This window comes from Dipodomys spectabilis, unplaced genomic scaffold (assembly GCF_019054845.1).
Source record: "Dipodomys spectabilis isolate Male_0828 unplaced genomic scaffold, ASM1905484v1 ptg000193l, whole genome shotgun sequence".
Lineage (NCBI taxonomy): Eukaryota > Metazoa > Chordata > Mammalia > Rodentia > Heteromyidae > Dipodomys > Dipodomys spectabilis.
In genome coordinates this window covers 1,153,309-1,172,163 of record NW_024870870.1, presented here as the reverse complement: position 1 = coordinate 1,172,163, position 18,855 = coordinate 1,153,309, and positions in this window count along the sequence as shown.

Genomic DNA, 18,855 nt, shown 5'->3' with positions numbered 1-18,855 from the left:
ATTCAAATGTGTTTTTTCTTTCATGTGATTGTTTCTAACACATTTATAAGATTATTTCTTTGTTGCTTTCTATGTACCTCCCCACCTTATAACCCCTGCTTTCACTGTATTTGATGTCGGTATAATTTGTGGAGGGGAAGGGAAAAAACAAATCATTTAAATAGGGATACAGGTGGACCCATTGCAACAATGAAATGTACAAGTCGTTATGTCAGAATATGATCTTTACAACTGTGGGGGGGGGTGCTTGGAACGATGATTGTGTGTGGGGGTGAGGGGCGGGGAGAGAATGGGAAAAGATAGGAAGGGGAAACAAAAACGAAGAGGCTACGATGCTTGATAAGAAATTTACTCATTATCTTGCCCATGTAATTGTAACCCCTCTGTATAGTATTTTCACAATGTAAAATAAAAGAAAAAAAGTACCAATTAAATTAATAGTTAGTGTATGATTATATAAAACTACATTGACTAATTTTCAATTAATACTTTATTATTTATTCAATCATGTTACTTAAAAAAGGAAGGAATAATTTAAATGCCAATAATTTGTAATAATATTTTATATGCAATTTCCTAGTATACATATATCTCTCTCTTGATATATATATATATATATATATATGCATCTATTTATCTATCTATCAATCTACATATTTATGTGTTCATACACTTTTCAGTCATCGGGCTCATTTGTAGATTGCTTGCCTACTACGTACAAAGCCCTGAGTTCGATTCCTCACTCCCTTGTGCACAGAAAAATCTAGAAGTTGTGCTGTCGCTTAAGCAGTGGAGCACTCGCTTTCAGCATAAAAGCTTCGGGACTGTGTCTAGACCCTTTCTCAAGACCCAGGACTGGCACCAAAAAAAAAAAAAAAAATAGAATGTTCTGACTGCAACAATATAAGGATAGTACTGCAAATATACCTCATCACAGAACAAGCATGGAGTCTGGTGCTTGCAGCTGCCATCTTACCTGACTTAGCCAGAGGTAAACCACTGCAACCCAGCTCCACGGAACCAGAAGTTGCTGGTTCACTCACCACTGTCATCCAAGATACTCGGGGGCTGATCTGTGAAACTCTGAGCTGTGGTTCACAGTAGTAGAGCTCTAGCCTTGAGCAAAAGACCTTAGAACAGTACCCCCAAATTTTCAGTGCATTCCCCATGGCTCTTTGCAACAGAGAATTATGATCTAGGTGTCTGTAGCTGAGGTCTGTCACCCTGCCTACTCAAGAAACTGAGATGTGAGGATCTGGGTTCTAAACTATCCCAGACACAAAAGTTCCCATGAGACTATTATCTCCTATTCACCACTTAGAAACTTGAAATGGAAGCTGGGCACCAGTGACTAACGCCTGTCATCCTAACTACTCAGGAGCCTGAGAGCTGAGGATCATGGTCCAAAGCCAGCCTGGGCAGGAAATTCCTTGAGATGGACAATTCTCTCTAGTGACCCACCAAAAACCTGAAGGGGTGCTGTAGCTCAAGTGGTAGAGCGCTTGGTTTTAGCTGAAAAGCTCTAGGATAGACAGCACCCAGGCCTAGACTTCAACTCTTCCAACTTACAAGTAAAGAAAAGAGACAAACAAACCAAAAGAGGAGTGGTTACAGTGCTTTGCATGTATTAATCCCTGGAATTGAATCCTCAGTACCACATCACTAGAAAAAAGCCTGAAGTGGCCCTGTGGCTCAAGTGGTAGAGTGCTACCCTTGTACAGGAGAAACTCAGGAACCATGCTCAGGTCCTGAGGTCAAGTTCCAGGACAAGTGTATGCACACACACACACACACACACACACACACACACACACACACACACAGAGAGAGAGAGAGAGAGAGAGAGAGAGAGAGAGACAGAGAGACAGAGAGACAGAGAGACAGATACCAGAAGTGAAGCTGTGACACCAAATGGTGGTAAAGCACTGAGCTTCTGTTCTGAGCTCATGGTCAGCACACAGGTCCTGTGTTCAACCCCAAAAGCTAGCCATCCAGGGCTCAACTAGGATAGGTCAAAGGTTTCAAAATCTGATGCACTTCACCAGCACTAGATGATAGGAAACTTTGGGATTTTGCACAAGTGCTTAGATTTAGCAAGCCTCTGGAATCCTAAGGAGGCACCATTGCCAATTAGGAATCTTTTCATTAGGTTCAGCTCCCTTATTGTCTGCCAGAAGGACCCATGAATTAATTGGAGCAGGTTATTTCAATACTGGAACATAATCTAACAAAGACAGGATAAGTGCAGGGAACTTGGCCTGCCACAGGAGGTGGCACAAATGAAAGCTTCCTGGGGAGAAAGATAGCTTAGAGTACAAAGAGGCCTTTTTCTCCTGGCCTTCAAATTCTGCCTACACTCTTCCTCACTAATTGGCTCAGATGGAGTTGTTTGTTACACAGCTGTACAGGAGGGGGGCCTTTTTGTCTGTCTGTCCAGACCATGAGGCAGACTTCCTCCAGCAGCCTGGAGTGCACAGAAACCCTCAGGCTACACTGGGAACAGTGAGGGGAGCCCGGAACATGCACTGTTTTGAAAGCACTCTTGTGCTATGAAATCATTCTATTCAAAGCAAATTTCCTAGCTGAGTGCCTTTCAACATAGCTACTCTGGATCTTTACCAATAGAAATACATGCATACATACATGGGGAGACATGGATTTACTACTTTTTCTTTTTTGGCAGGTCCGGGGCTTGTACTGTGAGCCTAGTCACTCTCCCAGAGCTCCTTTTGTTCAAGGGTGGTGCTCTGCCCTTGAGTTTCAGTCCCACTCATGGGTGTTTATATTCCTGTGATCCCTTAGAAATAAGAGTGTCCTGAACTTTCCTGTCCCGACTGAATTCAAGCTGCCATTCTCTACCTCTCAGCCTCCTGAAGAGCTAGGATTACAAGCATGAGCCTCTGAGACCTGGCTTTCTTTTATTCTTGTTGTTCTTTGTTTTATCATGACAATCTGAAATCTTCACAGTGTCATACTAATGGTTTGCATTTCGAAGTGAACTACCCAGGCCTGGAGTTCAAATGCCAGGACTGATACCTACAAATGGAGGGAGATCTTCAGAAAATCATTCCTATTCATGGGAATGCTTAATGGACTGTCATAAAAGTAACAATTAAATTCACAGTTGTTCATGATTCTCCTAAAGAATGCCACACAAAAAGTATTGGATTATGTCTTTCATTCTAGCACCATGGTATGATTCTCCTAATTAAAGAATACTGACTACTTTTACATTAATGCTTTAATAAGTATTAAACCATGATACTTCATTAAATGGAGGCTTAATTTAATAACTAATAATTCACAATATATATTATTCAATATCCTCATATTGTCTCTCTCTCATATATATATATATAGAGAGAGAGAGTGAGCAAACTACACATCTATCTATCTATCTATCTATCTATCTATCTATCTATCTATCTATCTATCTATCTATCTATCTATCTATCTATCTATCTAAATCTAGGCCACTACTATGGCTTGATCACACGTCCTCAGAACTGGCTGGCAGCTCAATTTGCCAAAGGCTTTGTCTACAACTGACACTTTCATGAATTGGGCATTGTGGGTTGTGAGTTCATATCCCAGCATGGCCAAAAGTTTATAGGTGGAGTAATAAGCGAATTTTGACATATTTTTTTTTCCTTCTCTGTAAAAGTCCTGGGTCTCAGTATGATGTAAAATCCATGTGCAAATATATCCATGTGATAAGATATAATAAATGAAATAAATATTATTTATGTAATAATAATAAAATAAAGAATAAATAGATAAGGATAATAAATGTCATATGGGGTAAACCCGTGTATGTAAAAAGATTTCATACATGAATATTATTTTTTCCAGTCTGTGGCTTGAATTTGGTCCTGGAAATTGGTCTGAATTTCTTGTTTTCAATGACGGTGAGCTTCCTGTCCCCCAGAGTGCCACAGAGATACCCAGACCCTGAGTTCAAATCCCAGGCCTGCAAAAAAATGGTGCAAATTCCAAACCAGTGCCTTATTTTTTTTGGCCAGGCCCGGGGCTTGAACTCAGCTAGTAGCAACTCTGCCTCAGTTTTGATCATCCTAGGCTGGGGTGCAACCTCTGGACCCACAACTCATCTTGAGATCCCAGGACCCAAGTTTAAATCTCGGGACTGGCAAAAAAAAAAAAAAAGTGAAGGGCTGGGAAGGTGGCTCAATAGTAGAGTGCTTGCCTTGCATGCATAAGGCCTTGGGTTGGATTCCTCACCACCATATAAGCAGAAAAAAGCCGGAAGTGGTGCTATGGCTCAAGTGGTAGAACGATTGCCTTGAGCTGAAGATTTGAGGTACAGCACCCAGACCCAGACTTCTGGCCCCACAACAGACCAAAAACAAAAAAAAGGACGGGGAAAAAAGGAGAAGTATAAAACTGGGAAGTTCCGGAAGGCGGTTTTACATTGTTTTTTTCCTTTGCATTGTGACCATCCTGGGTCTAAATGACAGGACCCGAAAAGTGTACATGACCTTGCACTGTTGAAGTTTGGTGGGCTATCAGGGAAGCCACAGCCTAAACCAGCAACCTAGGTCCAGGGTTCGGATCCCGGGACTGCTACCTACAAATGGCAGGAGATCCTAAGAAACACATTCCAATAGACATCCATATGAATGGAATGTTGTAAAAGTAACAATTACATTAGTATTTAGTGTATGATTATATTAAAATTATACACAATAATCATAGTACATTGACTAATTTTCAATAAATATTTCATTATGTATTTAACCATGATACTTAAATAAAGGAAGAAATAATTTATCGATAATTGATAGTAATATAGTATATATAATTTAATAATATGCAGACATCTCCCTCTTGTTTTATGTATATATATGTATATATAAAACAGTCTACATATCTAAGTCTGCACTTGTCACTCCTGGGGTTCAGTGGTAGAGTGCTCGCCTAGTATGTATGAAGCTCTGGGTTCGTTTCCACACTATCACATGCACAGAAAAGCCAGAAGTGATGCTGTCACTCCAGCACCAAAAAATCAAGTTAGAACGTTCTGACTGTAACTATAGAAGGCTAGGACTTCAAATACCTCATAACAGAGCAAGCCGAGGGTCTGAAGCTCATGGCTGCCATCTAACCTGACAGCCAAAGGTCAATCGCTGCAAACCAACTCTATTTAGCCAGACGTTGCTGGCTCACCCCTAGCTGCTTGGGGGATGAGATCTGACACTGGTGAGTTGAAAACTCGGCCCTGGCAGGAAGTCTGTGAGACTCTGAGCTGTGGCTCAAAGTGGTAGAGCTCTAGCCTTGAGGAAAAGGTCTTAGGACAGTACCCCCAACCTATGAGTGACATCCCCAAAGCTGACGACCCTCCCCCCCATTAACAACCCATCTATATTGTTAGATGTGAACTTGTGTGGTTTGTGATGTGTTTCTGAAAGAATGGTGATACTGATGAAAGCACCCGAATTCTAATGACAGCTTGTGGGATACAGTTATGTGATGAGCCCTTCCTGGGATGCTGGGTGCTGAGTCCTTCATGGGTTGCTGTATGCCGAGTCCTTCACAGGGTGCTATGCTATGAGCCCTTCATGGGGTGTATTCTTTCATCTGGTCCTTGTTAGAGCTCCACAAGTAAGATGATTGTGCTGATGAGAAAGTTGAAGCTCAGATATGTCCCCAAGGCAGGGCCAAATTTATGTATGTACTGAACTCTACTGACTTGTCTCCTGCAGACAATTGTTTTGGTTTAGTTTTCTCCATCATGAACATTCAACTTAGAGCCTAGGCACTGACTTTCCGCTTGGGCTCATGGTTGGTTCTCTACCTGTGAGCTAAGGACCCCTTTGCAAAGCAAAGTGTGTCTTTAGCTGAAGTCTGTCATCCTGCCTTCTCAGGAAACTGAGGTTCTGGGTTCCAAACAACCCCAGACACAAAAGGTCCCACGAGAATATTATCTCCTATTCACCACTTAGAAACTTGAAGTGGAAGCTGGGCATTGGTGACTCATGCCTGTCATCCTAGCTACTCAGGATCCTGAGAGCTGAGAATCACAGTCCAAAGCCAGCCTGGGCAGGAGATTCCTTGAGATGCTTATCTCCAGTGAACCACCAGAAAGCCTGAAGGGGCACTGTAGATCAAGTGGTAGAGTGTTAGACTTGAGCACCCAGTCCCAGACTTCAACTCCTCCAACTACAAGGAGAGAAAGAAAGAAATCTGAGGTGGAGTGCTGGGAATGTGTCTTAAGGGTAGAGTGCTTTGCATGTATGAAACCCTGGGTTTGAATCCTCAGTACTACATCCCTAGAAAAAAAAAAGCCTGAAGTGGTTCTGTGGCTCAAGTGGTAATGCATTATCCTTATACAGGAGAAACTCAGGTACAGAGCTGAGGTACTGAGTTCAAGCTCCAGGACTGGTGTTTGCACACACACACACACACACACACACACACACACACACACACACACACACACACACACACACACAAAGATACCGTAAGTGAAGCTGTGACACTAAATGGTTAAGAAAAGAGCTTCTGCTCTGAGCTATGGTCAGCACTCTGGCCCTGTGTTCAACCCCAAAATATAAACACCCAGAGCCCAACTAAGAGAGGGCAAAGGTTTCAAAACCTGATTAGTTTCACCAGCACTAGATGACAGGAAGCATTGTGATTTTGCATAAGTGCTTAGATTTAGCAAGCATCCGGAAAACTAGGGAGGCACCTATGCCAATTAGGAATCTTTTCATTAGGTTCAGCTCACTTGTTTTCTGCCAGAAGGACCCTTGAATTAATTGTAGCAGTTTGTTTCAACACTGGAACATAGTCTAACAAAGACAGGATGAGTGCAGGGAACTTGGACTGCCCCGAGAGGCAGCACAAATGAAGGATTCCTGTCAAAACAAAGCACTAGGGAGAGAGATAGCTTGGGGTACAAATAGGCCTTTTCCTCCTGGCCTTCAGAGTCTGCCCTCATCCTCATTCATTGCTCATCCTCAGTAATTGCTCCGGATGAATTGTTTGTTACACAGCTGTTCAAGAGTGAGGCCTTTTGTCTGCCTGTTCCAACAATGAGTCAGACTTCCTCCAGCAGCCTGGGGTGCACAGAAGCCCTCAGGCTACACTGGGAACAGTGAGGGGAGCCCCAGAACATGTCTTGAAAGCACTCTCTGTGCTGTGAAATCATTCCATTCAAACCTTTCTTCACAGCAACTCTAGATGGTCACTGATAGAAATACATGCATACATACACAGACACATAGAGTTACTGGCTTTATTTTTGTGGCAGGCCCTGAGGCTTGAACTGTGACCCCAGGCACTGTCCCTGAGTTCCTTTTTCTCAAGGAAGCACCGTATTGTGTCTTAACCCATGATTACCCTAGGCTGGTTTGCAGCATTTACAGATGATCCAGTCATCCTAGGACCCCAGTTAAACTCCCAGCACTGGCAAAAATACATCAAACCAACAAATATGGATGAGGAAAAAACCAGCAAGTATTACACAACCGTTTTACCTTTGTTTCCTTTGCACTGTGACAACCATGGGTCTCAATGACTCAGCTTGAAAATTGTATGTGACCTTGCATGGCCAAAGGCTCACAGATTGTTGGTAAAACCTAAGCCCCACCCAGATACCTATGCCGTGATTTCTATCCTCGGACTGCCACCTACACACAGCTGAAGATCCTAGGAAACTCATTCCTATCTATCTATAGGAACATTAATAGAATATTTGACATGTACAAATTGAATTACTATTTATCTAGTCTTTCTAGTATAATATTGTACGCATAAATATATATCATAGATTAATTCAATTAATAACTTCTACCGTGATTAATTAATGGAGGCATAATTTTAGACCAAATAATTGGTAGTAATAGAATATATAATTGGTAGTAATAGGATATATAAAAATAATATGTAGACATCACTTTATATAGAGTTATACACTAGATTCTACATAAATGTCTGTCTCTCTCTGTATACATTTATTTATAGATGCATATTCATATGTAACTACACACACACTGCAATCTACATATCTGTCTTTTTATATATTGGCCACTCCTAGGGCTTCATCTCAGGTCCTGAAATTTGCCTGAAAACTTCATTTGCATCAGACCGGTGTGCTAACATTGACCCATTCATGAAGTTGACCTGCTAGGTTCTGAGTTCAAATCACAGAACTGCCAAAAACTTAATCCTAGTGGAAGAAGCCAATTGTCCCACTTGTTTTCCTTATGGGTGTCAAAATTCCTGGGTCTCAGGAATGATGTATAATACATAGGCAAATTTATGTCCTATGTAATAGGATGTAAAAAATGTTATATGTGTAATCATACTCACTAAAATACATAAGAAATACATAAAAATAAAATAAAATGAATAACTACACTAACTGCAATATAAGTAAACATGTGTATGCAAATATAAATCATGTATTTAAAATGTATATGAATATTATTTTTTTGAGTGCTAAGACTTGAATTCAGGCCCTGGGAACAGGGCTGACTTTCTTGTCTTCCAGCATGGTGAGCTTCCCCTTCCCCGACAATGCTGCAGATTTTCCCAGAGTCTGAATTCAAATCCCAGGCCTGGCAGAAAAAATGGCATGAATTCCAAGCCAAGGAGCCTCATAATTTTATAAATATTTTTAATGAATTTATTTATTTATTTTTATTTTGTCAAGCACAGAGCTTGAACTCAGGTTGGGGCAACTCTGCCTCAGCTTTGATCGCTCTAGGCTGGGGTGCAACCACTGGACCCACAGCTGAACCTGGGTTCCTGGGCCCCAAAGATTTACAGGAAAAAGATAAATAAAATGACACAGATAAAAATCTGGCAACTTGCAAATGGCTGTTTTACATTTGTTTTTTTTTGCAAGGTGACCATCTTAGGTCTGAATGACATTGATGAAAAGTTCTGTAACCTGACATTGCTGAAGGATGGTGGGCTACCAGGCAAGCCATAGGTCAACACAGCAACATAGGCCCTGTGGTCGAGGCCCGGTCCTGACCCCTACCAACGGTGGGAGATCCTAAGAGTCTCATTCCTATTCATAGGAATACTGATGGAAGATTATGAATGTCAAGATTAAATTAGTTGTTCCTGAATGATACTACTATAAAAGTAGTGATTTTAGGAGGCTGATTGATTTTAATGAATATTTTGAAACATTAAAAGAATACTATTAATTACATGGATGCAATAGTTTTGTGACAGTGGTTGATTAAATTAATAATTCATTAAGAATGAACACAATAATACTAATTACATGGGGGCATAATAAATACCCAAGAATTGTTAAAAATGTAGTCTATATAACTGAAGAATATATAAACATCTCTGGTACTCTATAAAGATCTATATTTATTTGTGTACTACCATCCGCATGTCAAGCTGTCTTATTTTGTCAACCCCTGGGGCTGGATCTCAGGTGCTGGTAACTGCTTGTCAGCTCCATATGGCCCAGGTTGCCAGCACTCACAAAAATTGAATCGTGGAGTAAGAAGCACTGGTGACACATGTTTTCCTTTTCTGTGAGCATCTGGGTGTCAGGTATGAAGTTTCATACATAGGCAAATCTATATCCCATGTAATAAATGTAATAAATATTCCATGTGTAATACCAGTCAATAAAATAAATGGTAAATAAATGAGTAAAACAACAAATAAAATGCATAACTTCACTAAGCACAATATGGGGTTAACATATGGGGCTCAGTCTCATCGGCTGGGAACTGCCTAGCAGCTGAATTGGCTAGAGGCTGCTGTGCTGACAGTCACTCATTCATGAGCTGAGCCTTCTAGGCCCTGAGTTTAGATCCCAGCCCTGCCAAAAATGCAATCTTGGAGTAAGAAGTCAAGAGTGACACATATTTTCCTTTTCTATGAAATTGCTCCGTGTCAGGTAGGATGTATAATTTGTATGCAAATCTATATACTATGTAATAGGATGTCATAAAGGTAAAAATGTCATAGGTGGAAAAATGGTCACTACAATAAATGAAAAACAGATTGAATTAGTAGCGAATCATTCTGGGATAATATTAGACAAAATAATTATAGGACGTGGATTAAGTTTAATTAATATATTATTAAGCATTAACAGAATGAAAAGTAAATGGAGACATAGTTAAATACCTAATAATTGGTAGTAACACATGATGCATAAATTAATTATAAATAGATGTCTCATTCTATAAAATATGTAATTATATGTATGGATGTATGTACATATATGATAAACAATAACAGTAAATTGAGTAATAATTAATGTTTTATTAATTGTTCAACTGGGATATATAATTAAATGGAGACATCATTTAATACCTAACATTGGTAGTACTATTAACTATAATTTAATAATATGCATAAACCTCTCTCTATTTTTTTTGGGTCCAGTCGTGGGCCTGAAGTCTGGGCCTGGGCTCTGTCCCTCAGCTCTTCAGCTCAAGGCTAGCACTCTACCACTTGAGCCACAGCACCACTTCCGGCTTTTTTTTTCTGCTTATGTGGTGCTGAGGAATTGAACTCAGGTCCTCATGCTTGCAAGGGAAGCGCTCTATCACTGAGCCACCTTCCCAGCCCACATCTTTCTTTTTGTATATATAATATTTATATACAGCAATCTCTATTTATACCTCATGCACTCCTGGGACTCGGTGGTTGAGTGCTCGCTTAGTAAGCAGGAAACCCTGGCTTCCATTCCTCAGTACCATATAAAAAGAAAAACCAGAAGTTCTGCTTTCTTTCAATCAATTGTGTACTAGCCTGGAGCACAAACGCTTGGGGAGAGTGGCTAAGCCCTTACTAAAGGCCCAGGACTGCCGCCAAAAAAGGTAGACTGTTTTAACTGCAACTATAGAAGGTCAAGACTTCAAATACTTCATCACAGAGCAAGCTAGGAGTCTGGTGCTGACAGCTGCCACCTAACCTGACTTATCCAGATGTAAATCACTGCAACCCAGCTCCAACGAACCAGATGCTGCTGGCTTACCTCAGTCATTCTAGCAGCTCACGGGCTTTAAAACCCAGCCCTAGCAGGAAGTCTGTGAGACTCTTACAAGTGGTAGAGCTGTAGCCTTGAGCAAATGTTATTAGAACAGTATCCCTACATATCAGTTCAAGCCCCATGGGTAACCTCCCCTGAAAAAAAACACTCCACTAAACCATTAGATGTGAACTTGTGTGTTTTGTGAAATGTTCCTCAAAGAATGGTGATACTGAAGAAAACACGTTGATTCTAATTCTAACACGTGGAATACAGCTATGTGCTGAGTCCTTCACAGGTTGCAGTGTGCTGAGTCCTGAATTGGGTTCTGGGTGCTGTGTCTTTCACATGATGCTGTGTATTGAGTCCTTCAAACAGTGTCATGTGCTATGTTCTTCACAGGGTGCATTCTTTCATCTGGTCCTTGTAAGAGCTCCACAACTGAGATACTTACACAGATAAGAATATTGAGGCTCAGATATATCTCCATGGAAGGAACAAAATTAAATATAACTGAAGACTAGTGAGTTGTCTCCTGCAGACCATTGTTTTGTTTGTTTGTTTTTTCAGTCATGAACCTTGATCTCAGGACCTAGATTTTGACCCTTACCTCTTGGGCTCAAGGCTAGCACTCCACCAGGTGGAGCCAAGGATCCCCTTGCAGCAGACTACCATGGCCTAGGGGTCGATAGATGAGGTTTGTCATCCTGCCTTCTCAGCAAGCTGAGATCTGAGGATCTGAGTTCTAAATTATCCCAGACACAAAAAGTCCCATGAGACTATTATCTCCAATTCACCACTAAGAAACATTAAGTGGAAGCTTGATGCTTGCAGCTCTTGACTATCATCCTAGGTTCTCAGGAGGATGAGAACTAAGGATCATTGTTCAAAGCTAGCCTGGGCAGGAATGCCTTTGAGACACTTAGCTCCAATGGACCACCAGAAAACCTGAAGTGGTGCTGCGGCTCAAGTGATAGAGCACAAGACTTGAGCTGAAAAGCTCAGGGACAGCACCCAGTCCCAGACTTCAACTCCTACAACCAACAACATCAAAAAAAAAAACCCAAAACCAGAAACAATCTAACAAACCTGAAGTACAGGGCTGGGAATGTGCCTTAGGGGTAGAGTGCTTTGCATATATGAAACCCTGGGCTTGATTACTCAGGACAACATCACTAGAAAAAGCATGAAGTGGTTCTGTGGCTCAAGTGAGAGAAGGCTATCCTTGTACAAGAGAAATTAGGTACAGTGCTGAGTTCAAGCTCCATGACTGTATGCGCGCACACACATGGACATACACACACAGACACACAGATGCACACAGACACACACACACACATAGACCAGAAGTGAAGCTGTGACACAAGATGGTAAAGCACTGGACTTCTCCACTGAACTTATGGTCAGCACCAAGGCCCTGTTTTCAACCCCCAAACCTAGCCATCCAGGGCCCAATTAAGAGAGGTCAAAGGTTTCAGAACCTGATGATCTTCACCAGCCCTAGATGACAGGAAGCTTTGTGATATCTAACATGTGCTTGGATTTCTCAAGCTTCCAGAAAACCAAGGAGAGGTATCATAGGCCCATTATCGCTGGCAATGAAACATTTCATTAAGTTCAGTGCCCTAGTTGTCTGCAAGAAGGACTTCTGAATTATATTGAGCACTGTATCTGAGCACTGGAATATAGTCTCACAAAGGCAGGATAAGTGCAGGGAACTTGGCCTGCCATGGGAGGTGGCACAAATGAAGGCTTCTTGTCAAAACAGAGCACTGGGAAGAGAGATAGCTTGGAGTACAAAGAGGCCTTTTTCTCCTGGCCTTCAGAGCACACACACACGCATCCTCACTAATTGGCCCAGATGTGGAGTTGTTGTTACAAAGCTGTACAGGACTGAGGCCTTTTGTCTGCCTGTCCAGACAATGAGAGAGACTTCAGTCCAGCCCACATCTGGGCTTTTCTGTGATCTCTTTTTTTTTTTTTAATTTTTATTTTTTGTGACCATACTGTACAGAGGGGTTACAATTACATGGGCAATATAATGAGTACATTTCTTATCAAGCATTGCAGCCTCCTCCTTTGTTTACCCTTCACATCCCTTCCCAGCCTCCCTCCTCCCAATTCTCCCCCACCCCATGCACCAAACTTGTAAAGTTCATTTTCGACATGACAACTTGTACTTCTCATTGTTGCAACGGGTCCACCTGTATCCTTAAACGACTTAGAAATAACAGTGTCATGGACTTTCCAATACTGGCTGGATTCAAACTAAGATTCTCTACATCTCAGCCTCCTCAGAGCTGAGATTACAGTCAGCAGCCACTGGCACTTCCCTTTCTTTCCTTCTTCATTTTTTACTCTGGACAAGCTGACTTCTTAACAGGGTCATTCCATTGGTTTGAATTTATAAGTAAACTACCCAATGTTCTTTATAGCTGCTTTCTCTGAGAATGATTTTCTCTCCTCATCTTCTCCTCTTGTCACAGGTTTGCAGCCAAAAGTGAGAAATGAGTGTTCCAGGATTTGGGAGCAAATGTCCACAGGACATGCCAGTTCGGTCACTTAGCATTGAGCTGCAGTAAATTTACTGTCTCAGGATGAGTGGATCGAAAGCTGGAATGATCCTCATGCAGTCTGCAGTGCTCCTTTTGCCTGTAAAATGAACTAATAATTATGAGTGTTTCCAACCTTAAGTATCTAGAACACACTAGAAGCATATTCTAGTTTCTGTTTTTCTCTAGTACCTCTCGAGATTTAGACTAAAGGTTTGTGTGGAGCGGTTCCTTGGCGAATCCCTGAGGAAAGTTGCTTGAATCCTCCTCAGGAGATAGCTGTCCAAAGTCAGCCTGAGCAGGAGGTCTGTGAGCCTCTTTTCTCCAATAAACCACCAGAAAACCAGAAGTGAAGCAGTGGCCCAGAGGGTAGAGCTCCAGCTTTGAGAGAGAAAGCCAAGCAGGAGATACTGGCCAGAGCAGGCAGTAAGGCCTGGGAGGCGATTATGTCCAATTTTTATCGACCAGATGGCTGGAAGTGGAGCTGTAGTGGTGGTAGAGCTTCAGCCTTGAGTAACACAACTCAGAATTGCATAGGGTCCTGAGTTTAAGCCCTGGGATGACCACAAAAAAAATTCAAAGAGAGAAGGCCAAGTTATGTATCAGTGCCTTACCTACTTATGTGTGTATTACCTCCTTGATTACACACAGACCATATGCAATGCTTCTGCTTTTATTTACTGATTTATTTTTCAGAGATGCCTGTTTCACATACTGCATCATAATCTTCATTTCAGGCCCATCACTTTTCTCTTCCAGGGTTCCAGGCCTGTGTCCTTATATGATACACACTTAGGCTCTCAGCAGGGTTTATTTACATTTTATTATTATGAGGCCAACACAGGAACAATCACAAATCGAGCAGGGGAAGACAAGATCAGGTTTCTTAGAAGTAACCGGTATTCAGAAAAATTAACTTGGGGACAAAAAATGGCAGCCTACTTATGTAAAAATTACCATTAAGAAAAAGATGAGGGGGTTGGGAATGTGGATTAGAGAGAGAGTGATTGCCTAGCATGCAAAAAGCCCTGGGTTCAATTCCTCAGTAGCACATACACAGAAAAACCCTTTCAACATTGGACCTTTCAGAACCCTGTAGGACACAAGGTTATAATGCTAGAATCTCAGAGGCTGGGCATATGGATCTACTAAACTTGAACCTTGAGCTCTGACTCCAATTCTCGTATACATTAGCGTTCATTTTCCAGAGAATGTTCTCTTAATTAGCAAATAGGAAAAGTACTTTAATTAACCCTCACTTTTTCCCAGTTGTGTGTCTTGAACTCAAGCCTGGGCATTGTCCCTGAGCCCTTCAGTTCAAAGCAAACAGTACCACTTGAGCCACAGTGTCTTTTGGTGATTCATTGAAGATGAGTCTAACAGGCTTTCCTTGCTTAGCCTTTCTTTGAATTGTGGTCTTCAGCGCTCAGTCTCCTGAGAAGCTAGTTTTCTAGGTGTGAGCCACCAGCATCTGACCTATTATTTTTGAAAGTCCTGGGGCTTGATCTTAGGGCCTGGGCACTCTCTCTGAGCTTCTTTTTCTCAAGACTAGAGCTCTACCACTTGAGCCACTCCACAGCTTCTGGGTTTTTCTGAGTATGTAGCACCGAGGATTCAAACCATAGCATTCATGCATGCTGAGTGAGCTCCTTACCACTAAGTCACATTTCTTGCCCCACCCTTACAATTTTATCCCTCAACTTGCCTATCCTCAAGAAAAGGCCTCTGATCATAAATCATCTAAAGAAATCCCTATAGGAAGGTGTCCAAAGATAAAGAAGACAAAGCTCATCTGTGGGAGAGACTCTACAACATGTGAAGACTGTGACAAATGCTTCCATTTAATTATGTATCATGTTCCAACACTTAATAAAGTATAAATGAAAATGAGTCAATGTCCTAAATTATTGTAAATCATTTTATAATAGATGTAAAACATGTACTAAATATTATGTGTATAATAATACTAAATACAATAAACAATAAATAAAGGAATAAAATAAAAAATAAAATACAAAATCAATAATAAAAATAATAATATGTAATAAACATGCATATGTAAGTATATATCATATATTACACATGTATAGAAATATTTTTTTCCATTGCAGGGCGTTCATTTGGGCCCTCAGAACTCTAGCCTGAATTTGTTTTCCTCAAAGACAGTAAGATTCACCTTCACCCATGGTGCAAAAGAGTTACCTGGAAGGTGAGATCAAATCACAGCAATTACAGAAATACTGGCCCCAGTTCCAAGACAGTGGCTTAATTTTTTAAATGAAAGCAGTTTTGTTCATTCAGTTCTATACAGAACATTTAAAAAAAGCAGTGTAGAATTTTGTACAGCTTTTGACATCCTTACCTTATCCCCAAAGTGCTTCTCTGAGCATTACATTGTTTCTTTTTTGTACATTTTTATTGCAAAAATGTTGTACAGAGGGATCACAGTTATATGAGCAAGGTAATGAGTTCATTTCCTATTGAGCATTGTTGCCTCCTCTTTTGTTTTCTCCCTACCATCCCTTCCCTCCCATCTCCACAACTACTCCCCCTGCTGAGCTCAGTCACTTTTTTTTTATTTTTGGCTTGGCACAGGGTTTGAACTCAAGTAGTGGCAACTCTGCACCTTCCCTCACATTGCTACAGATTTACCAAGACCCTGAGTTCAAATCCCAGGCTAAGGAAGGAAACTGGCAGAAATTCCAAACCAGAGAGCTTTATTTCTTTTTAATTTAGTTAAATAATTAATTAATTTTTTTTATTCTTTCTTTTGCCAACCACACGTCTTGAACTCAGTTCGTGGCAACTCTGACTCAGCTTCCATCACCCTAGGCTGTGGTGCAGTCTCTGGACTCATAGCCGATCCTGGGATCCTAGGCCCTGAGGGTTTGCAGGAAGAATAAAAAGTAGGATACCACAAAATGTGGCAAGCTTCAGAGGGCTGGGGTACTATGTCTTTTTCTTTGCACAGTGGGTCTGAATGACAAGGCTGCAAAGTGGACATGACCTGCCATTGCTCATACATGCAAGGCAAGCACTCTACCACTGAGCCACTTTCTATTTTCTCATTCCTAGAAGAAGCTGCACATAAAAACAACACTGATCTTCATTTTCAGTCTGTACCTTTGAATACGGAGGAACATATTTCCTCTGGTCTCCATCAATTACCTACTTTCCAGTTAGAATGACTTGGAATAATAAAAATGGAAAAAGAGAAAATAAATCATCATGAAAATAAACAGATGCAGAAAATTCACTGTATTTTTCTCACAAGTTCAGCCATTATAAACTATTGGGGAAATACAGGGACACCTTATTCTCACTGGCACTGAAAGTCTCTAGTTAGGCAATTCTGATGAAGATAAGGAACAAAATGAAAAAGTGAGGAATCGTATCAATTGCAAGAAAAAAAAATGGAGTAGGATCCAAGCAAATTTCTTCTTTGGGCTGCTGAAAATAATCAGCTTACTAGAGTGTGGTGACTACTTTCCATAAAGGCCACTCATGTGAATACTAGGGATGACAATGAATATACCCCTCTTCATCGGGAAGCCTACAGTGGACACTTAGATATTGTCCATGAGTTGGTGCCTCAAGCAGCAGATATTCATGCAATAATTGTTCATGACTGGACACCCCTGCGCAGTGGTTACTCATGAAATAATACCAGTGTGGCGTCTTTCTTACTTCATCATGATGCAGATACCAATGCCCAAACTAAATGCCTCTTGACTCCCTTGCATCTTGCTGCTGGGAATATAGATAGCAAAGATACACTGGATCTCCTTCTGTTGAACCATTATATCAAACCAGGTCTGAAGAACAACTTGGAAGAAACTGCCTTTGATATTACCAAAAGGATAAGTATGTATCACTACCTCTTTGAAGTTGTGGAAGGCTGTACAAATTGTTCTATTCAGTTGTAATGGTTTGGTTGTTTCTTTTCTCTTTTTTTTTCTTTTTCTTTTTTTTTTTTTTGTTGAGTTTTATTATTTTATTGTGAAAACACCATACAGAGGGGTTAAAATTACATGGGCAAGGTAATGAATACATTTCTTATCAAGCATTGTTGCCTCCTCCTTTATTTCCCCTTCCCATACCTTCTCATCTCCCCCCACTCCCCTCCCCCCTCATTACTCCTCCTCCCCGGCCAAAGTCGTAAAGTTCGTTTTTCTACATGACGTCTTGTACATCTCATTGTTGCAATGGGTTAACCTGTATCCCTATTTAAACAATTTGTTTTTTCCATTCCCCTCCACAAATCATACCAACATCAAATACAATGAAAGCAGGGATTATACGGTGGGGGAGGGACATACAAAGCAACAAAGAAATCATCTTATAAATATGTTAGAAACAATCACAAGAAAGAAAAAAATACATTTGAATCCTTATCTTGGGGTTCATTTCACCTAACATCAACTTATCTGACCATTTCTGCTTGTCTCAGACATATACTAGTTACAAATAAGGGAAACTATGGGATCTATGTTTCTTGGGGCCTGGCTTACTTCAATATAATTTTTTCCAAGTCTTTCCATTTCCTAACAAATGGGGCACTGACATTCTTTCTGAGGGAGGAATAAAATTCCATTCCATAGAATTCTATTTTCTTAATCCATTCATCTACTTAGGGGCATCAAACAAGACCATACAAAAGCTACCAAAACAACTATGTTTATTGCAGCATTATTTAGCATAGCTAAGATATCAGTTACGTTTCTTAAACATCAAAATGCCAGTCCACTCTTTGTGTCCATACAAAATATTTTCAGAATTCAAATAACAGCAATATCTTACTGTAAAAATTCCGTGGAATTTTTCCAAGTGAATTGCCTGACTTGATGTCAAATGTATTTGAGTTGTTTGTGTACATCTACAATGATTTCTGCAGAGTTTGTGATTTTTTAATCAGAAATAATTTGATCTTATCTGTTGAAATGAGTAGTACAGAAACTAAAGATATTTGTGCTTCTTGTCTGAAAAAAGTATATTTTAAAATATTCTATATTCTGTGTTTGCATAATATCCATAATCTATTTCATTCTTTCCTAGATATACTTTACATTCAACATTGTTTTATAATATATATATTCATTAATAAATGTGTCCTTTCAGATTGTATTTCATATAGAAAATTTAAGATTATTTTTTTTCTAGGTTCTTTTTTTTTTTTTTTTTTTGGTCCAGTTGTGGGCCTGAACTCTGGGCCTGGACGCTGTCCCTCAGCTCTTCAGATCAAGGCTAGCGCTCTACAACTTGAGCCACAGCACCACTTCCGTTTTTTTTTTTACTTTTTGCTTATGTGGTGCTGAGGAATCGAAC